This window comes from Pungitius pungitius, unplaced genomic scaffold, assembly GCF_949316345.1.
Source record: "Pungitius pungitius unplaced genomic scaffold, fPunPun2.1 scaffold_24, whole genome shotgun sequence".
Lineage (NCBI taxonomy): Eukaryota > Metazoa > Chordata > Actinopteri > Perciformes > Gasterosteidae > Pungitius > Pungitius pungitius.
In genome coordinates this window covers 724,161-737,738 of record NW_026909886.1, presented here as the reverse complement: position 1 = coordinate 737,738, position 13,578 = coordinate 724,161, and the positions used below count along the sequence as shown (strand labels likewise).

Sequence of the window (13,578 nt, the reverse complement as noted above, 5' to 3'; positions counted from 1 at the left end):
ACAATGTGATGTTCTTTTTGTAATTTGTAGGTGTACAATCTGCGGCGCTCGGCGGCTTTCGGAGAGAGAAGCAAAAAAGCTTACGGCACCTGGGATTCCCAGGCGGTCTTCCATCCAGGTACTAACCAGGCCCTGCTCTGCTTAGCTTCCGAGATCAGACGAGATCGGGCGGAACCAGAGAGGTATGGCCGTAAGCTGCTTTTCATCTTTTTCCTAATCCTTTATAATGCGTCAATGAATTATGACACGCCTGCCGTTGGCATCTTTGTGTGGGTTAAATAAGGGTATGCAAAGAAGGCTGTGACATCCCATGCCGAAAATTGGATGGACTAGAGAAGACCCGCCCAGGAGTCCCAGCCAATCGGTGAATGGCCATTGCAGTCCCCGCCACCTCAAATGGCCTGACGATGGTATGGACGTAAGCCACCTTTCATCTTCTTCCTATTGCATCTCTTCTACAATGTGAATTTTTTTTTACAATTGTGTAGGTGTACAATCTACGGCGCTGGGCGGCTTTCAGAGAGAGAAGTGAAAAAGCTTACGGCACCTGGGATTCCCAGGCGGTCTTCCATCCAGGTACTAACCAGGCCCTGCTCTGCTTAGCTTCCGAGATCAGACGAGATCGGGCGGAACCAGAGAGGTATGGCCGTAAGCTGCTTTTCATCTTTTTCCTAATCCTTTAAAACGTGTCAAAGATAATCAGAAGTTTCTTTTTCTAAAATTGAAGCAGTTCTTAGCATTGGCAAGAGAGGTTCCTAAAGCCTGAAGGTAACTTTACTTTTCTTCACTGGCAATTCTAACATGTTGGGTTAGCACCTGTATTTCAACGGCTAAATTACAAACAATAGTATGCCAATCGTAAATGTTGATCAACACTAATTTAGCAATCATGAAACGGAATCATTTTGGATAATATTGTCTAATTTCCTTTCATATCCAACTTTAAAACAGGTGTACAATCTACGGCGCTGGGCGGCTTTCGGAGAGAGAAGTGAAAAAGCTTACGGCACCTGGGATTCCCAGGCGGTCTTCCATCCAGGTACTAACCAGGCCCTGCTCTGCTTAGCTTCCGAGATCAGACGAGATCGGGCGGAACCAGAGAGGTATGGCCGTAAGCTGCTTTTCATCTTTTTCCTAATCCTTTATAATGCGTCAATGAATTATGACACGCCTGCCGTTGGCATCTTTGTGTGGGTTAAATAAGGGTATGCAAAGAAGGCTGTGACATCCCATGCCGAAAATTGGATGGACTAGAGAAGACCCGCCCAGGAGTCCCAGCCAATCGGTGAATGGCCATTGCAGTCCCCGCCACCTCAAATGGCCTGACGATGGTATGGACGTAAGCCACCTTTCATCTTCTTCCTATTGCATCTCTTCTACAATGTGAAATTTTTTTTACAATTGTGTAGGTGTACAATCTACGGCGCTGGGCGGCTTTCAGAGAGAGAAGTGAAAAAGCTTACGGCACCTGGGATTCCCAGGCGGTCTTCCATCCAGGTACTAACCAGGCCCTGCTCTGCTTAGCTTCCGAGATCAGACGAGATCGGGCGGAACCAGAGAGGTATGGCCGTAAGCTGCTTTTCATCTTTTTCCTAATCCTTTAAAACGTGTCAAAGATAATCAGAAGTTTCTTTTTCTAAAATTGAAGCAGTTCTTAGCATTGGCAAGAGAGGTTCCTAAAGCCTGAAGGTAACTTTACTTTTCTTCACTGGCAATTCTAACATGTTGGGTTAGCACCTGTATTTCAACGGCTAAATTACAAACAATAGTATGCCAATCGTAAATGTTGATCAACACTAATTTAGCAATCATGAAACGGAATCATTGTGGATAATATTGTCTAATTTCCTTTCATATCCAACGTTAAAACAACACTAAACATGCATCTCTTCAACAATGTGATGTTCTTTTTGTAATTTGTAGGTGTACAATCTGCGGCGCTCGGCGGCTTTCGGAGAGAGAAGTGAAAAAGCTTACGGCACCTGGGATTCCCAGGCGGTCTTCCATCCAGGTACTAACCAGGCCCTGCTCTGCTTAGCTTCCGAGATCAGACGAGATCGGGCGGAACCAGAGAGGTATGGCCGTAAGCTGCTTTTCATCTTTTTCCTAATCCTTTATAATGCGTCAATGAATTATGACACGCCTGCCGTTGGCATCTTTGTGTGGGTTAAATAAGGGTATGCAAAGAAGGCTGTGACATCCCATGCCGAAAATTGGATGGACTAGAGAAGACCCGCCCAGGAGTCCCAGCCAATCGGTGAATGGCCATTGCAGTCCCCGCCACCTCAAATGGCCTGACGATGGTATGGACGTAAGCCACCTTTCATCTTCTTCCTATTGCATCTCTTCTACAATGTGAATTTTTTTTTACAATTGTGTAGGTGTACAATCTACGGCGCTGGGCGGCTTTCAGAGAGAGAAGTGAAAAAGCTTACGGCACCTGGGATTCCCAGGCGATCTTCCATCCAGGTACTAACCAGGCCCTGCTCTGCTTAGCTTCCGAGATCAGACGAGATCGGGCGGAACCAGAGAGGTATGGCCGTAAGCTGCTTTTCATCTTTTTCCTAATCCTTTAAAACGTGTCAAAGATAATCAGAAGTTTCTTTTTCTAAAATTGAAGCAGTTCTTAGCATTGGCAAGAGAGGTTCCTAAAGCCTGAAGGTAACTTTACTTTTCTTCACTGGCAATTCTAACATGTTGGGTTAGCACCTGTATTTCAACGGCTAAATTACAAACAATAGTATGCCAATCGTAAATGTTGATCAACACTAATTTAGCAATCATGAAACGGAATCATTTTGGATAATATTGTCTAATTTCCTTTCATATCCAACGTTAAAACAACACTAAACATGCATCTCTTCAACAATGTGATGTTCTTTTTGTAATTTGTAGGTGTACAATCTGCGGCGCTCGGCGGCTTTCGGAGAGAGAAGTGAAAAAGCTTACGGCACCTGGGATTCCCAGGCGGTCTTCCATCCAGGTACTAACCAGGCCCTGCTCTGCTTAGCTTCCGAGATCAGACGAGATCGGGCGGAACCAGAGAGGTATGGCCGTAAGCTGCTTTTCATCTTTTTCCTAATCCTTTATAATGCGTCAATGAATTATGACACGCCTGCCGTTGGCATCTTTGTGTGGGTTAAATAAGGGTATGCAAAGAAGGCTGTGACATCCCATGCCGAAAATTGGATGGACTAGAGAAGACCCGCCCAGGAGTCCCAGCCAATCGGTGAATGGCCATTGCAGTCCCCGCCACCTCAAATGGCCTGACGATGGTATGGACGTAAGCCACCTTTCATCTTCTTCCTATTGCATCTCTTCTACAATGTGAATTTTTTTTTACAATTGTGTAGGTGTACAATCTACGGCGCTGGGCGGCTTTCAGAGAGAGAAGTGAAAAAGCTTACGGCACCTGGGATTCCCAGGCGGTCTTCCATCCAGGTACTAACCAGGCCCTGCTCTGCTTAGCTTCCGAGATCAGACGAGATCGGGCGGAACCAGAGAGGTATGGCCGTAAGCTGCTTTTCATCTTTTTCCTAATCCTTTAAAACGTGTCAAAGATAATCAGAAGTTTCTTTTTCTAAAATTGAAGCAGTTCTTAGCATTGGCAAGAGAGGTTCCTAAAGCCTGAAGGTAACTTTACTTTTCTTCACTGGCAATTCTAACATGTTGGGTTAGCACCTGTATTTCAACGGCTAAATTACAAACAATAGTATGCCAATCGTAAATGTTGATCAACACTAATTTAGCAATCATGAAACGGAATCATTTTGGATAATATTGTCTAATTTCCTTTCATATCCAACTTTAAAACAGGTGTACAATCTACGGCGCTGGGCGGCTTTCGGAGAGAGAAGTGAAAAAGCTTACGGCACCTGGGATTCCCAGGCGGTCTTCCATCCAGGTACTAACCAGGCCCTGCTCTGCTTAGCTTCCGAGATCAGACGAGATCGGGCGGAACCAGAGAGGTATGGCCGTAAGCTGCTTTTCATCTTTTTCCTAATCCTTTATAATGCGTCAATGAATTATGACACGCCTGCCGTTGGCATCTTTGTGTGGGTTAAATAAGGGTATGCAAAGAAGGCTGTGACATCCCATGCCGAAAATTGGATGGACTAGAGAAGACCCGCCCAGGAGTCCCAGCCAATCGGTGAATGGCCATTGCAGTCCCCGCCACCTCAAATGGCCTGACGATGGTATGGACGTAAGCCACCTTTCATCTTCTTCCTATTGCATCTCTTCTACAATGTGAATTTTTTTTTACAATTGTGTAGGTGTACAATCTACGGCGCTGGGCGGCTTTCAGAGAGAGAAGTGAAAAAGCTTACGGCACCTGGGATTCCCAGGCGGTCTTCCATCCAGGTACTAACCAGGCCCTGCTCTGCTTAGCTTCCGAGATCAGACGAGATCGGGCGGAACCAGAGAGGTATGGCCGTAAGCTGCTTTTCATCTTTTTCCTAATCCTTTAAAACGTGTCAAAGATAATCAGAAGTTTCTTTTTCTAAAATTGAAGCAGTTCTTAGCATTGGCAAGAGAGGTTCCTAAAGCCTGAAGGTAACTTTACTTTTCTTCACTGGCAATTCTAACATGTTGGGTTAGCACCTGTATTTCAACGGCTAAATTACAAACAATAGTATGCCAATCGTAAATGTTGATCAACACTAATTTAGCAATCATGAAACGGAATCATTTTGGATAATATTGTCTAATTTCCTTTCATATCCAACGTTAAAACAACACTAAACATGCATCTCTTCAACAATGTGATGTTCTTTTTGTAATTTGTAGGTGTACAATCTGCGGCGCTCGGCGGCTTTCGGAGAGAGAAGTGAAAAAGCTTACGGCACCTGGGATTCCCAGGCGGTCTTCCATCCAGGTACTAACCAGGCCCTGCTCTGCTTAGCTTCCGAGATCAGACGAGATCGGGCGGAACCAGAGAGGTATGGCCGTAAGCTGCTTTTCATCTTTTTCCTAATCCTTTATAATGCGTCAATGAATTATGACACGCCTGCCGTTGGCATCTTTGTGTGGGTTAAATAAGGGTATGCAAAGAAGGCTGTGACATCCCATGCCGAAAATTGGATGGACTAGAGAAGACCCGCCCAGGAGTCCCAGCCAATCGGTGAATGGCCATTGCAGTCCCCGCCACCTCAAATGGCCTGACGATGGTATGGACGTAAGCCACCTTTCATCTTCTTCCTATTGCATCTCTTCTACAATGTGAATTTTTTTTTACAATTGTGTAGGTGTACAATCTACGGCGCTGGGCGGCTTTCAGAGAGAGAAGTGAAAAAGCTTACGGCACCTGGGATTCCCAGGCGATCTTCCATCCAGGTACTAACCAGGCCCTGCTCTGCTTAGCTTCCGAGATCAGACGAGATCGGGCGGAACCAGAGAGGTATGGCCGTAAGCTGCTTTTCATCTTTTTCCTAATCCTTTAAAACGTGTCAAAGATAATCAGAAGTTTCTTTTTCTAAAATTGAAGCAGTTCTTAGCATTGGCAAGAGAGGTTCCTAAAGCCTGAAGGTAACTTTACTTTTCTTCACTGGCAATTCTAACATGTTGGGTTAGCACCTGTATTTCAACGGCTAAATTACAAACAATAGTATGCCAATCGTAAATGTTGATCAACACTAATTTAGCAATCATGAAACGGAATCATTTTGGATAATATTGTCTAATTTCCTTTCATATCCAACGTTAAAACAACACTAAACATGCATCTCTTCAACAATGTGATGTTCTTTTTGTAATTTGTAGGTGTACAATCTGCGGCGCTCGGCGGCTTTCGGAGAGAGAAGTGAAAAAGCTTACGGCACCTGGGATTCCCAGGCGGTCTTCCATCCAGGTACTAACCAGGCCCTGCTCTGCTTAGCTTCCGAGATCAGACGAGATCGGGCGGAACCAGAGAGGTATGGCCGTAAGCTGCTTTTCATCTTTTTCCTAATCCTTTATAATGCGTCAATGAATTATGACACGCCTGCCGTTGGCATCTTTGTGTGGGTTAAATAAGGGTATGCAAAGAAGGCTGTGACATCCCATGCCGAAAATTGGATGGACTAGAGAAGACCCGCCCAGGAGTCCCAGCCAATCGGTGAATGGCCATTGCAGTCCCCGCCACCTCAAATGGCCTGACGATGGTATGGACGTAAGCCACCTTTCATCTTCTTCCTATTGCATCTCTTCTACAATGTGAATTTTTTTTTACAATTGTGTAGGTGTACAATCTACGGCGCTGGGCGGCTTTCAGAGAGAGAAGTGAAAAAGCTTACGGCACCTGGGATTCCCAGGCGGTCTTCCATCCAGGTACTAACCAGGCCCTGCTCTGCTTAGCTTCCGAGATCAGACGAGATCGGGCGGAACCAGAGAGGTATGGCCGTAAGCTGCTTTTCATCTTTTTCCTAATCCTTTAAAACGTGTCAAAGATAATCAGAAGTTTCTTTTTCTAAAATTGAAGCAGTTCTTAGCATTGGCAAGAGAGGTTCCTAAAGCCTGAAGGTAACTTTACTTTTCTTCACTGGCAATTCTAACATGTTGGGTTAGCACCTGTATTTCAACGGCTAAATTACAAACAATAGTATGCCAATCGTAAATGTTGATCAACACTAATTTAGCAATCATGAAACGGAATCATTTTGGATAATATTGTCTAATTTCCTTTCATATCCAACTTTAAAACAGGTGTACAATCTACGGCGCTGGGCGGCTTTCGGAGAGAGAAGTGAAAAAGCTTACGGCACCTGGGATTCCCAGGCGGTCTTCCATCCAGGTACTAACCAGGCCCTGCTCTGCTTAGCTTCCGAGATCAGACGAGATCGGGCGGAACCAGAGAGGTATGGCCGTAAGCTGCTTTTCATCTTTTTCCTAATCCTTTATAATGCGTCAATGAATTATGACACGCCTGCCGTTGGCATCTTTGTGTGGGTTAAATAAGGGTATGCAAAGAAGGCTGTGACATCCCATGCCGAAAATTGGATGGACTAGAGAAGACCCGCCCAGGAGTCCCAGCCAATCGGTGAATGGCCATTGCAGTCCCCGCCACCTCAAATGGCCTGACGATGGTATGGACGTAAGCCACCTTTCATCTTCTTCCTATTGCATCTCTTCTACAATGTGAATTTTTTTTTACAATTGTGTAGGTGTACAATCTACGGCGCTGGGCGGCTTTCAGAGAGAGAAGTGAAAAAGCTTACGGCACCTGGGATTCCCAGGCGGTCTTCCATCCAGGTACTAACCAGGCCCTGCTCTGCTTAGCTTCCGAGATCAGACGAGATCGGGCGGAACCAGAGAGGTATGGCCGTAAGCTGCTTTTCATCTTTTTCCTAATCCTTTAAAACGTGTCAAAGATAATCAGAAGTTTCTTTTTCTAAAATTGAAGCAGTTCTTAGCATTGGCAAGAGAGGTTCCTAAAGCCTGAAGGTAACTTTACTTTTCTTCACTGGCAATTCTAACATGTTGGGTTAGCACCTGTATTTCAACGGCTAAATTACAAACAATAGTATGCCAATCGTAAATGTTGATCAACACTAATTTAGCAATCATGAAACGGAATCATTTTGGATAATATTGTCTAATTTCCTTTCATATCCAACTTTAAAACAGGTGTACAATCTACGGCGCTGGGCGGCTTTCGGAGAGAGAAGTGAAAAAGCTTACGGCACCTGGGATTCCCAGGCGGTCTTCCATCCAGGTACTAACCAGGCCCTGCTCTGCTTAGCTTCCGAGATCAGACGAGATCGGGCGGAACCAGAGAGGTATGGCCGTAAGCTGCTTTTCATCTTTTTCCTAATCCTTTATAATGCGTCAATGAATTATGACACGCCTGCCGTTGGCATCTTTGTGTGGGTTAAATAAGGGTATGCAAAGAAGGCTGTGACATCCCATGCCGAAAATTGGATGGACTAGAGAAGACCCGCCCAGGAGTCCCAGCCAATCGGTGAATGGCCATTGCAGTCCCCGCCACCTCAAATGGCCTGACGATGGTATGGACGTAAGCCACCTTTCATCTTCTTCCTATTGCATCTCTTCTACAATGTGAATTTTTTTTTACAATTGTGTAGGTGTACAATCTACGGCGCTGGGCGGCTTTCAGAGAGAGAAGTGAAAAAGCTTACGGCACCTGGGATTCCCAGGCGATCTTCCATCCAGGTACTAACCAGGCCCTGCTCTGCTTAGCTTCCGAGATCAGACGAGATCGGGCGGAACCAGAGAGGTATGGCCGTAAGCTGCTTTTCATCTTTTTCCTAATCCTTTAAAACGTGTCAAAGATAATCAGAAGTTTCTTTTTCTAAAATTGAAGCAGTTCTTAGCATTGGCAAGAGAGGTTCCTAAAGCCTGAAGGTAACTTTACTTTTCTTCACTGGCAATTCTAACATGTTGGGTTAGCACCTGTATTTCAACGGCTAAATTACAAACAATAGTATGCCAATCGTAAATGTTGATCAACACTAATTTAGCAATCATGAAACGGAATCATTTTGGATAATATTGTCTAATTTCCTTTCATATCCAACGTTAAAACAACACTAAACATGCATCTCTTCAACAATGTGATGTTCTTTTTGTAATTTGTAGGTGTACAATCTGCGGCGCTCGGCGGCTTTCGGAGAGAGAAGTGAAAAAGCTTACGGCACCTGGGATTCCCAGGCGGTCTTCCATCCAGGTACTAACCAGGCCCTGCTCTGCTTAGCTTCCGAGATCAGACGAGATCGGGCGGAACCAGAGAGGTATGGCCGTAAGCTGCTTTTCATCTTTTTCCTAATCCTTTATAATGCGTCAATGAATTATGACACGCCTGCCGTTGGCATCTTTGTGTGGGTTAAATAAGGGTATGCAAAGAAGGCTGTGACATCCCATGCCGAAAATTGGATGGACTAGAGAAGACCCGCCCAGGAGTCCCAGCCAATCGGTGAATGGCCATTGCAGTCCCCGCCACCTCAAATGGCCTGACGATGGTATGGACGTAAGCCACCTTTCATCTTCTTCCTATTGCATCTCTTCTACAATGTGAATTTTTTTTTACAATTGTGTAGGTGTACAATCTACGGCGCTGGGCGGCTTTCAGAGAGAGAAGTGAAAAAGCTTACGGCACCTGGGATTCCCAGGCGGTCTTCCATCCAGGTACTAACCAGGCCCTGCTCTGCTTAGCTTCCGAGATCAGACGAGATCGGGCGGAACCAGAGAGGTATGGCCGTAAGCTGCTTTTCATCTTTTTCCTAATCCTTTAAAACGTGTCAAAGATAATCAGAAGTTTCTTTTTCTAAAATTGAAGCAGTTCTTAGCATTGGCAAGAGAGGTTCCTAAAGCCTGAAGGTAACTTTACTTTTCTTCACTGGCAATTCTAACATGTTGGGTTAGCACCTGTATTTCAACGGCTAAATTACAAACAATAGTATGCCAATCGTAAATGTTGATCAACACTAATTTAGCAATCATGAAACGGAATCATTTTGGATAATATTGTCTAATTTCCTTTCATATCCAACTTTAAAACAGGTGTACAATCTACGGCGCTGGGCGGCTTTCGGAGAGAGAAGTGAAAAAGCTTACGGCACCTGGGATTCCCAGGCGGTCTTCCATCCAGGTACTAACCAGGCCCTGCTCTGCTTAGCTTCCGAGATCAGACGAGATCGGGCGGAACCAGAGAGGTATGGCCGTAAGCTGCTTTTCATCTTTTTCCTAATCCTTTATAATGCGTCAATGAATTATGACACGCCTGCCGTTGGCATCTTTGTGTGGGTTAAATAAGGGTATGCAAAGAAGGCTGTGACATCCCATGCCGAAAATTGGATGGACTAGAGAAGACCCGCCCAGGAGTCCCAGCCAATCGGTGAATGGCCATTGCAGTCCCCGCCACCTCAAATGGCCTGACGATGGTATGGACGTAAGCCACCTTTCATCTTCTTCCTATTGCATCTCTTCTACAATGTGAAATTTTTTTTACAATTGTGTAGGTGTACAATCTACGGCGCTGGGCGGCTTTCAGAGAGAGAAGTGAAAAAGCTTACGGCACCTGGGATTCCCAGGCGGTCTTCCATCCAGGTACTAACCAGGCCCTGCTCTGCTTAGCTTCCGAGATCAGACGAGATCGGGCGGAACCAGAGAGGTATGGCCGTAAGCTGCTTTTCATCTTTTTCCTAATCCTTTATAATGCGTCAATGAATTATGACACGCCTGCCGTTGGCATCTTTGTGTGGGTTAAATAAGGGTATGCAAAGAAGGCTGTGACATCCCATGCCGAAAATTGGATGGACTAGAGAAGACCCGCCCAGGAGTCCCAGCCAATCGGTGAATGGCCATTGCAGTCCCCGCCACCTCAAATGGCCTGACGATGGTATGGACGTAAGCCACCTTTCATCTTCTTCCTATTGCATCTCTTCTACAATGTGAATTTTTTTTTACAATTGTGTAGGTGTACAATCTACGGCGCTGGGCGGCTTTCAGAGAGAGAAGTGAAAAAGCTTACGGCACCTGGGATTCCCAGGCGGTCTTCCATCCAGGTACTAACCAGGCCCTGCTCTGCTTAGCTTCCGAGATCAGACGAGATCGGGCGGAACCAGAGAGGTATGGCCGTAAGCTGCTTTTCATCTTTTTCCTAATCCTTTAAAACGTGTCAAAGATAATCAGAAGTTTCTTTTTCTAAAATTGAAGCAGTTCTTAGCATTGGCAAGAGAGGTTCCTAAAGCCTGAAGGTAACTTTACTTTTCTTCACTGGCAATTCTAACATGTTGGGTTAGCACCTGTATTTCAACGGCTAAATTACAAACAATAGTATGCCAATCGTAAATGTTGATCAACACTAATTTAGCAATCATGAAACGGAATCATTTTGGATAATATTGTCTAATTTCCTTTCATATCCAACTTTAAAACAGGTGTACAATCTACGGCGCTGGGCGGCTTTCGGAGAGAGAAGTGAAAAAGCTTACGGCACCTGGGATTCCCAGGCGGTCTTCCATCCAGGTACTAACCAGGCCCTGCTCTGCTTAGCTTCCGAGATCAGACGAGATCGGGCGGAACCAGAGAGGTATGGCCGTAAGCTGCTTTTCATCTTTTTCCTAATCCTTTATAATGCGTCAATGAATTATGACACGCCTGCCGTTGGCATCTTTGTGTGGGTTAAATAAGGGTATGCAAAGAAGGCTGTGACATCCCATGCCGAAAATTGGATGGACTAGAGAAGACCCGCCCAGGAGTCCCAGCCAATCGGTGAATGGCCATTGCAGTCCCCGCCACCTCAAATGGCCTGACGATGGTATGGACGTAAGCCACCTTTCATCTTCTTCCTATTGCATCTCTTCTACAATGTGAATTTTTTTTTACAATTGTGTAGGTGTACAATCTACGGCGCTGGGCGGCTTTCAGAGAGAGAAGTGAAAAAGCTTACGGCACCTGGGATTCCCAGGCGATCTTCCATCCAGGTACTAACCAGGCCCTGCTCTGCTTAGCTTCCGAGATCAGACGAGATCGGGCGGAACCAGAGAGGTATGGCCGTAAGCTGCTTTTCATCTTTTTCCTAATCCTTTAAAACGTGTCAAAGATAATCAGAAGTTTCTTTTTCTAAAATTGAAGCAGTTCTTAGCATTGGCAAGAGAGGTTCCTAAAGCCTGAAGGTAACTTTACTTTTCTTCACTGGCAATTCTAACATGTTGGGTTAGCACCTGTATTTCAACGGCTAAATTACAAACAATAGTATGCCAATCGTAAATGTTGATCAACACTAATTTAGCAATCATGAAACGGAATCATTTTGGATAATATTGTCTAATTTCCTTTCATATCCAACGTTAAAACAACACTAAACATGCATCTCTTCAACAATGTGATGTTCTTTTTGTAATTTGTAGGTGTACAATCTGCGGCGCTCGGCGGCTTTCGGAGAGAGAAGTGAAAAAGCTTACGGCACCTGGGATTCCCAGGCGGTCTTCCATCCAGGTACTAACCAGGCCCTGCTCTGCTTAGCTTCCGAGATCAGACGAGATCGGGCGGAACCAGAGAGGTATGGCCGTAAGCTGCTTTTCATCTTTTTCCTAATCCTTTATAATGCGTCAATGAATTATGACACGCCTGCCGTTGGCATCTTTGTGTGGGTTAAATAAGGGTATGCAAAGAAGGCTGTGACATCCCATGCCGAAAATTGGATGGACTAGAGAAGACCCGCCCAGGAGTCCCAGCCAATCGGTGAATGGCCATTGCAGTCCCCGCCACCTCAAATGGCCTGACGATGGTATGGACGTAAGCCACCTTTCATCTTCTTCCTATTGCATCTCTTCTACAATGTGAATTTTTTTTTACAATTGTGTAGGTGTACAATCTACGGCGCTGGGCGGCTTTCAGAGAGAGAAGTGAAAAAGCTTACGGCACCTGGGATTCCCAGGCGGTCTTCCATCCAGGTACTAACCAGGCCCTGCTCTGCTTAGCTTCCGAGATCAGACGAGATCGGGCGGAACCAGAGAGGTATGGCCGTAAGCTGCTTTTCATCTTTTTCCTAATCCTTTAAAACGTGTCAAAGATAATCAGAAGTTTCTTTTTCTAAAATTGAAGCAGTTCTTAGCATTGGCAAGAGAGGTTCCTAAAGCCTGAAGGTAACTTTACTTTTCTTCACTGGCAATTCTAACATGTTGGGTTAGCACCTGTATTTCAACGGCTAAATTACAAACAATAGTATGCCAATCGTAAATGTTGATCAACACTAATTTAGCAATCATGAAACGGAATCATTTTGGATAATATTGTCTAATTTCCTTTCATATCCAACTTTAAAACAGGTGTACAATCTACGGCGCTGGGCGGCTTTCGGAGAGAGAAGTGAAAAAGCTTACGGCACCTGGGATTCCCAGGCGGTCTTCCATCCAGGTACTAACCAGGCCCTGCTCTGCTTAGCTTCCGAGATCAGACGAGATCGGGCGGAACCAGAGAGGTATGGCCGTAAGCTGCTTTTCATCTTTTTCCTAATCCTTTATAATGCGTCAATGAATTATGACACGCCTGCCGTTGGCATCTTTGTGTGGGTTAAATAAGGGTATGCAAAGAAGGCTGTGACATCCCATGCCGAAAATTGGATGGACTAGAGAAGACCCGCCCAGGAGTCCCAGCCAATCGGTGAATGGCCATTGCAGTCCCCGCCACCTCAAATGGCCTGACGATGGTATGGACGTAAGCCACCTTTCATCTTCTTCCTATTGCATCTCTTCTACAATGTGAAATTTTTTTTACAATTGTGTAGGTGTACAATCTACGGCGCTGGGCGGCTTTCAGAGAGAGAAGTGAAAAAGCTTACGGCACCTGGGATTCCCAGGCGGTCTTCCATCCAGGTACTAACCAGGCCCTGCTCTGCTTAGCTTCCGAGATCAGACGAGATCGGGCGGAACCAGAGAGGTATGGCCGTAAGCTGCTTTTCATCTTTTTCCTAATCCTTTAAAACGTGTCAAAGATAATCAGAAGTTTCTTTTTCTAAAATTGAAGCAGTTCTTAGCATTGGCAAGAGAGGTTCCTAAAGCCTGAAGGTAACTTTACTTTTCTTCACTGGCAATTCTAACATGTTGGGTTAGCACCTGTATTTCAACGGCTAAATTACAA

General features: G+C 45.2%; 29 non-coding genes across 29 annotated transcripts; all 29 read right to left on the bottom strand.

The window, feature by feature from the left end:
• Positions 1-77: 77 nt before the first annotated feature.
• Positions 78-196, bottom strand: LOC134117733 (5S ribosomal RNA). Its single transcript, XR_009949289.1, has one exon. It is a non-coding gene; the product is annotated as a 5S ribosomal RNA (ribosomal RNA).
• Positions 197-535: 339 nt separating this feature from the next.
• On the bottom strand, positions 536-654 carry LOC134117732 (5S ribosomal RNA). Its single transcript, XR_009949288.1, has one exon. It is a non-coding gene; the product is annotated as a 5S ribosomal RNA (ribosomal RNA).
• Positions 655-998: 344 nt separating this feature from the next.
• On the bottom strand, positions 999-1,117 carry LOC134117731 (5S ribosomal RNA). Its single transcript, XR_009949287.1, has one exon. It is a non-coding gene; the product is annotated as a 5S ribosomal RNA (ribosomal RNA).
• Positions 1,118-1,456: 339 nt separating this feature from the next.
• Positions 1,457-1,575, bottom strand: LOC134117730 (5S ribosomal RNA). The gene has a single exon (XR_009949286.1). It is a non-coding gene; the product is annotated as a 5S ribosomal RNA (ribosomal RNA).
• A 395-nt stretch (positions 1,576-1,970) lies between these two features.
• Positions 1,971-2,089, bottom strand: LOC134117729 (5S ribosomal RNA). The gene has a single exon (XR_009949285.1). It is a non-coding gene; the product is annotated as a 5S ribosomal RNA (ribosomal RNA).
• A 339-nt stretch (positions 2,090-2,428) lies between these two features.
• On the bottom strand, positions 2,429-2,547 carry LOC134118795 (5S ribosomal RNA). Its single transcript, XR_009950356.1, has one exon. It is a non-coding gene; the product is annotated as a 5S ribosomal RNA (ribosomal RNA).
• A 395-nt stretch (positions 2,548-2,942) lies between these two features.
• Positions 2,943-3,061, bottom strand: LOC134117728 (5S ribosomal RNA). The gene has a single exon (XR_009949284.1). It is a non-coding gene; the product is annotated as a 5S ribosomal RNA (ribosomal RNA).
• A 339-nt stretch (positions 3,062-3,400) lies between these two features.
• On the bottom strand, positions 3,401-3,519 carry LOC134117727 (5S ribosomal RNA). Its single transcript, XR_009949283.1, has one exon. It is a non-coding gene; the product is annotated as a 5S ribosomal RNA (ribosomal RNA).
• A 344-nt stretch (positions 3,520-3,863) lies between these two features.
• On the bottom strand, positions 3,864-3,982 carry LOC134117725 (5S ribosomal RNA). The gene has a single exon (XR_009949281.1). It is a non-coding gene; the product is annotated as a 5S ribosomal RNA (ribosomal RNA).
• A 339-nt stretch (positions 3,983-4,321) lies between these two features.
• On the bottom strand, positions 4,322-4,440 carry LOC134117724 (5S ribosomal RNA). The gene has a single exon (XR_009949280.1). It is a non-coding gene; the product is annotated as a 5S ribosomal RNA (ribosomal RNA).
• A 395-nt stretch (positions 4,441-4,835) lies between these two features.
• Positions 4,836-4,954, bottom strand: LOC134117723 (5S ribosomal RNA). The gene has a single exon (XR_009949279.1). It is a non-coding gene; the product is annotated as a 5S ribosomal RNA (ribosomal RNA).
• Positions 4,955-5,293: 339 nt separating this feature from the next.
• Positions 5,294-5,412, bottom strand: LOC134118794 (5S ribosomal RNA). The gene has a single exon (XR_009950355.1). It is a non-coding gene; the product is annotated as a 5S ribosomal RNA (ribosomal RNA).
• Positions 5,413-5,807: 395 nt separating this feature from the next.
• On the bottom strand, positions 5,808-5,926 carry LOC134117722 (5S ribosomal RNA). The gene has a single exon (XR_009949278.1). It is a non-coding gene; the product is annotated as a 5S ribosomal RNA (ribosomal RNA).
• Positions 5,927-6,265: 339 nt separating this feature from the next.
• LOC134117721 (5S ribosomal RNA) lies at positions 6,266-6,384 on the bottom strand. Its single transcript, XR_009949277.1, has one exon. It is a non-coding gene; the product is annotated as a 5S ribosomal RNA (ribosomal RNA).
• A 344-nt stretch (positions 6,385-6,728) lies between these two features.
• LOC134117720 (5S ribosomal RNA) lies at positions 6,729-6,847 on the bottom strand. Its single transcript, XR_009949276.1, has one exon. It is a non-coding gene; the product is annotated as a 5S ribosomal RNA (ribosomal RNA).
• Positions 6,848-7,186: 339 nt separating this feature from the next.
• On the bottom strand, positions 7,187-7,305 carry LOC134117719 (5S ribosomal RNA). The gene has a single exon (XR_009949275.1). It is a non-coding gene; the product is annotated as a 5S ribosomal RNA (ribosomal RNA).
• A 344-nt stretch (positions 7,306-7,649) lies between these two features.
• Positions 7,650-7,768, bottom strand: LOC134117718 (5S ribosomal RNA). The gene has a single exon (XR_009949274.1). It is a non-coding gene; the product is annotated as a 5S ribosomal RNA (ribosomal RNA).
• A 339-nt stretch (positions 7,769-8,107) lies between these two features.
• LOC134118793 (5S ribosomal RNA) lies at positions 8,108-8,226 on the bottom strand. Its single transcript, XR_009950354.1, has one exon. It is a non-coding gene; the product is annotated as a 5S ribosomal RNA (ribosomal RNA).
• Positions 8,227-8,621: 395 nt separating this feature from the next.
• On the bottom strand, positions 8,622-8,740 carry LOC134117717 (5S ribosomal RNA). The gene has a single exon (XR_009949273.1). It is a non-coding gene; the product is annotated as a 5S ribosomal RNA (ribosomal RNA).
• Positions 8,741-9,079: 339 nt separating this feature from the next.
• On the bottom strand, positions 9,080-9,198 carry LOC134117716 (5S ribosomal RNA). Its single transcript, XR_009949272.1, has one exon. It is a non-coding gene; the product is annotated as a 5S ribosomal RNA (ribosomal RNA).
• Positions 9,199-9,542: 344 nt separating this feature from the next.
• LOC134117714 (5S ribosomal RNA) lies at positions 9,543-9,661 on the bottom strand. The gene has a single exon (XR_009949270.1). It is a non-coding gene; the product is annotated as a 5S ribosomal RNA (ribosomal RNA).
• Positions 9,662-10,000: 339 nt separating this feature from the next.
• LOC134117713 (5S ribosomal RNA) lies at positions 10,001-10,119 on the bottom strand. The gene has a single exon (XR_009949269.1). It is a non-coding gene; the product is annotated as a 5S ribosomal RNA (ribosomal RNA).
• A 339-nt stretch (positions 10,120-10,458) lies between these two features.
• On the bottom strand, positions 10,459-10,577 carry LOC134117712 (5S ribosomal RNA). The gene has a single exon (XR_009949268.1). It is a non-coding gene; the product is annotated as a 5S ribosomal RNA (ribosomal RNA).
• A 344-nt stretch (positions 10,578-10,921) lies between these two features.
• LOC134117711 (5S ribosomal RNA) lies at positions 10,922-11,040 on the bottom strand. The gene has a single exon (XR_009949267.1). It is a non-coding gene; the product is annotated as a 5S ribosomal RNA (ribosomal RNA).
• A 339-nt stretch (positions 11,041-11,379) lies between these two features.
• On the bottom strand, positions 11,380-11,498 carry LOC134118792 (5S ribosomal RNA). Its single transcript, XR_009950353.1, has one exon. It is a non-coding gene; the product is annotated as a 5S ribosomal RNA (ribosomal RNA).
• A 395-nt stretch (positions 11,499-11,893) lies between these two features.
• Positions 11,894-12,012, bottom strand: LOC134117710 (5S ribosomal RNA). Its single transcript, XR_009949266.1, has one exon. It is a non-coding gene; the product is annotated as a 5S ribosomal RNA (ribosomal RNA).
• Positions 12,013-12,351: 339 nt separating this feature from the next.
• Positions 12,352-12,470, bottom strand: LOC134117709 (5S ribosomal RNA). The gene has a single exon (XR_009949265.1). It is a non-coding gene; the product is annotated as a 5S ribosomal RNA (ribosomal RNA).
• A 344-nt stretch (positions 12,471-12,814) lies between these two features.
• LOC134117708 (5S ribosomal RNA) lies at positions 12,815-12,933 on the bottom strand. The gene has a single exon (XR_009949264.1). It is a non-coding gene; the product is annotated as a 5S ribosomal RNA (ribosomal RNA).
• A 339-nt stretch (positions 12,934-13,272) lies between these two features.
• LOC134117707 (5S ribosomal RNA) lies at positions 13,273-13,391 on the bottom strand. Its single transcript, XR_009949263.1, has one exon. It is a non-coding gene; the product is annotated as a 5S ribosomal RNA (ribosomal RNA).
• Between the last annotated feature and the right edge of the window lie 187 nt (positions 13,392-13,578).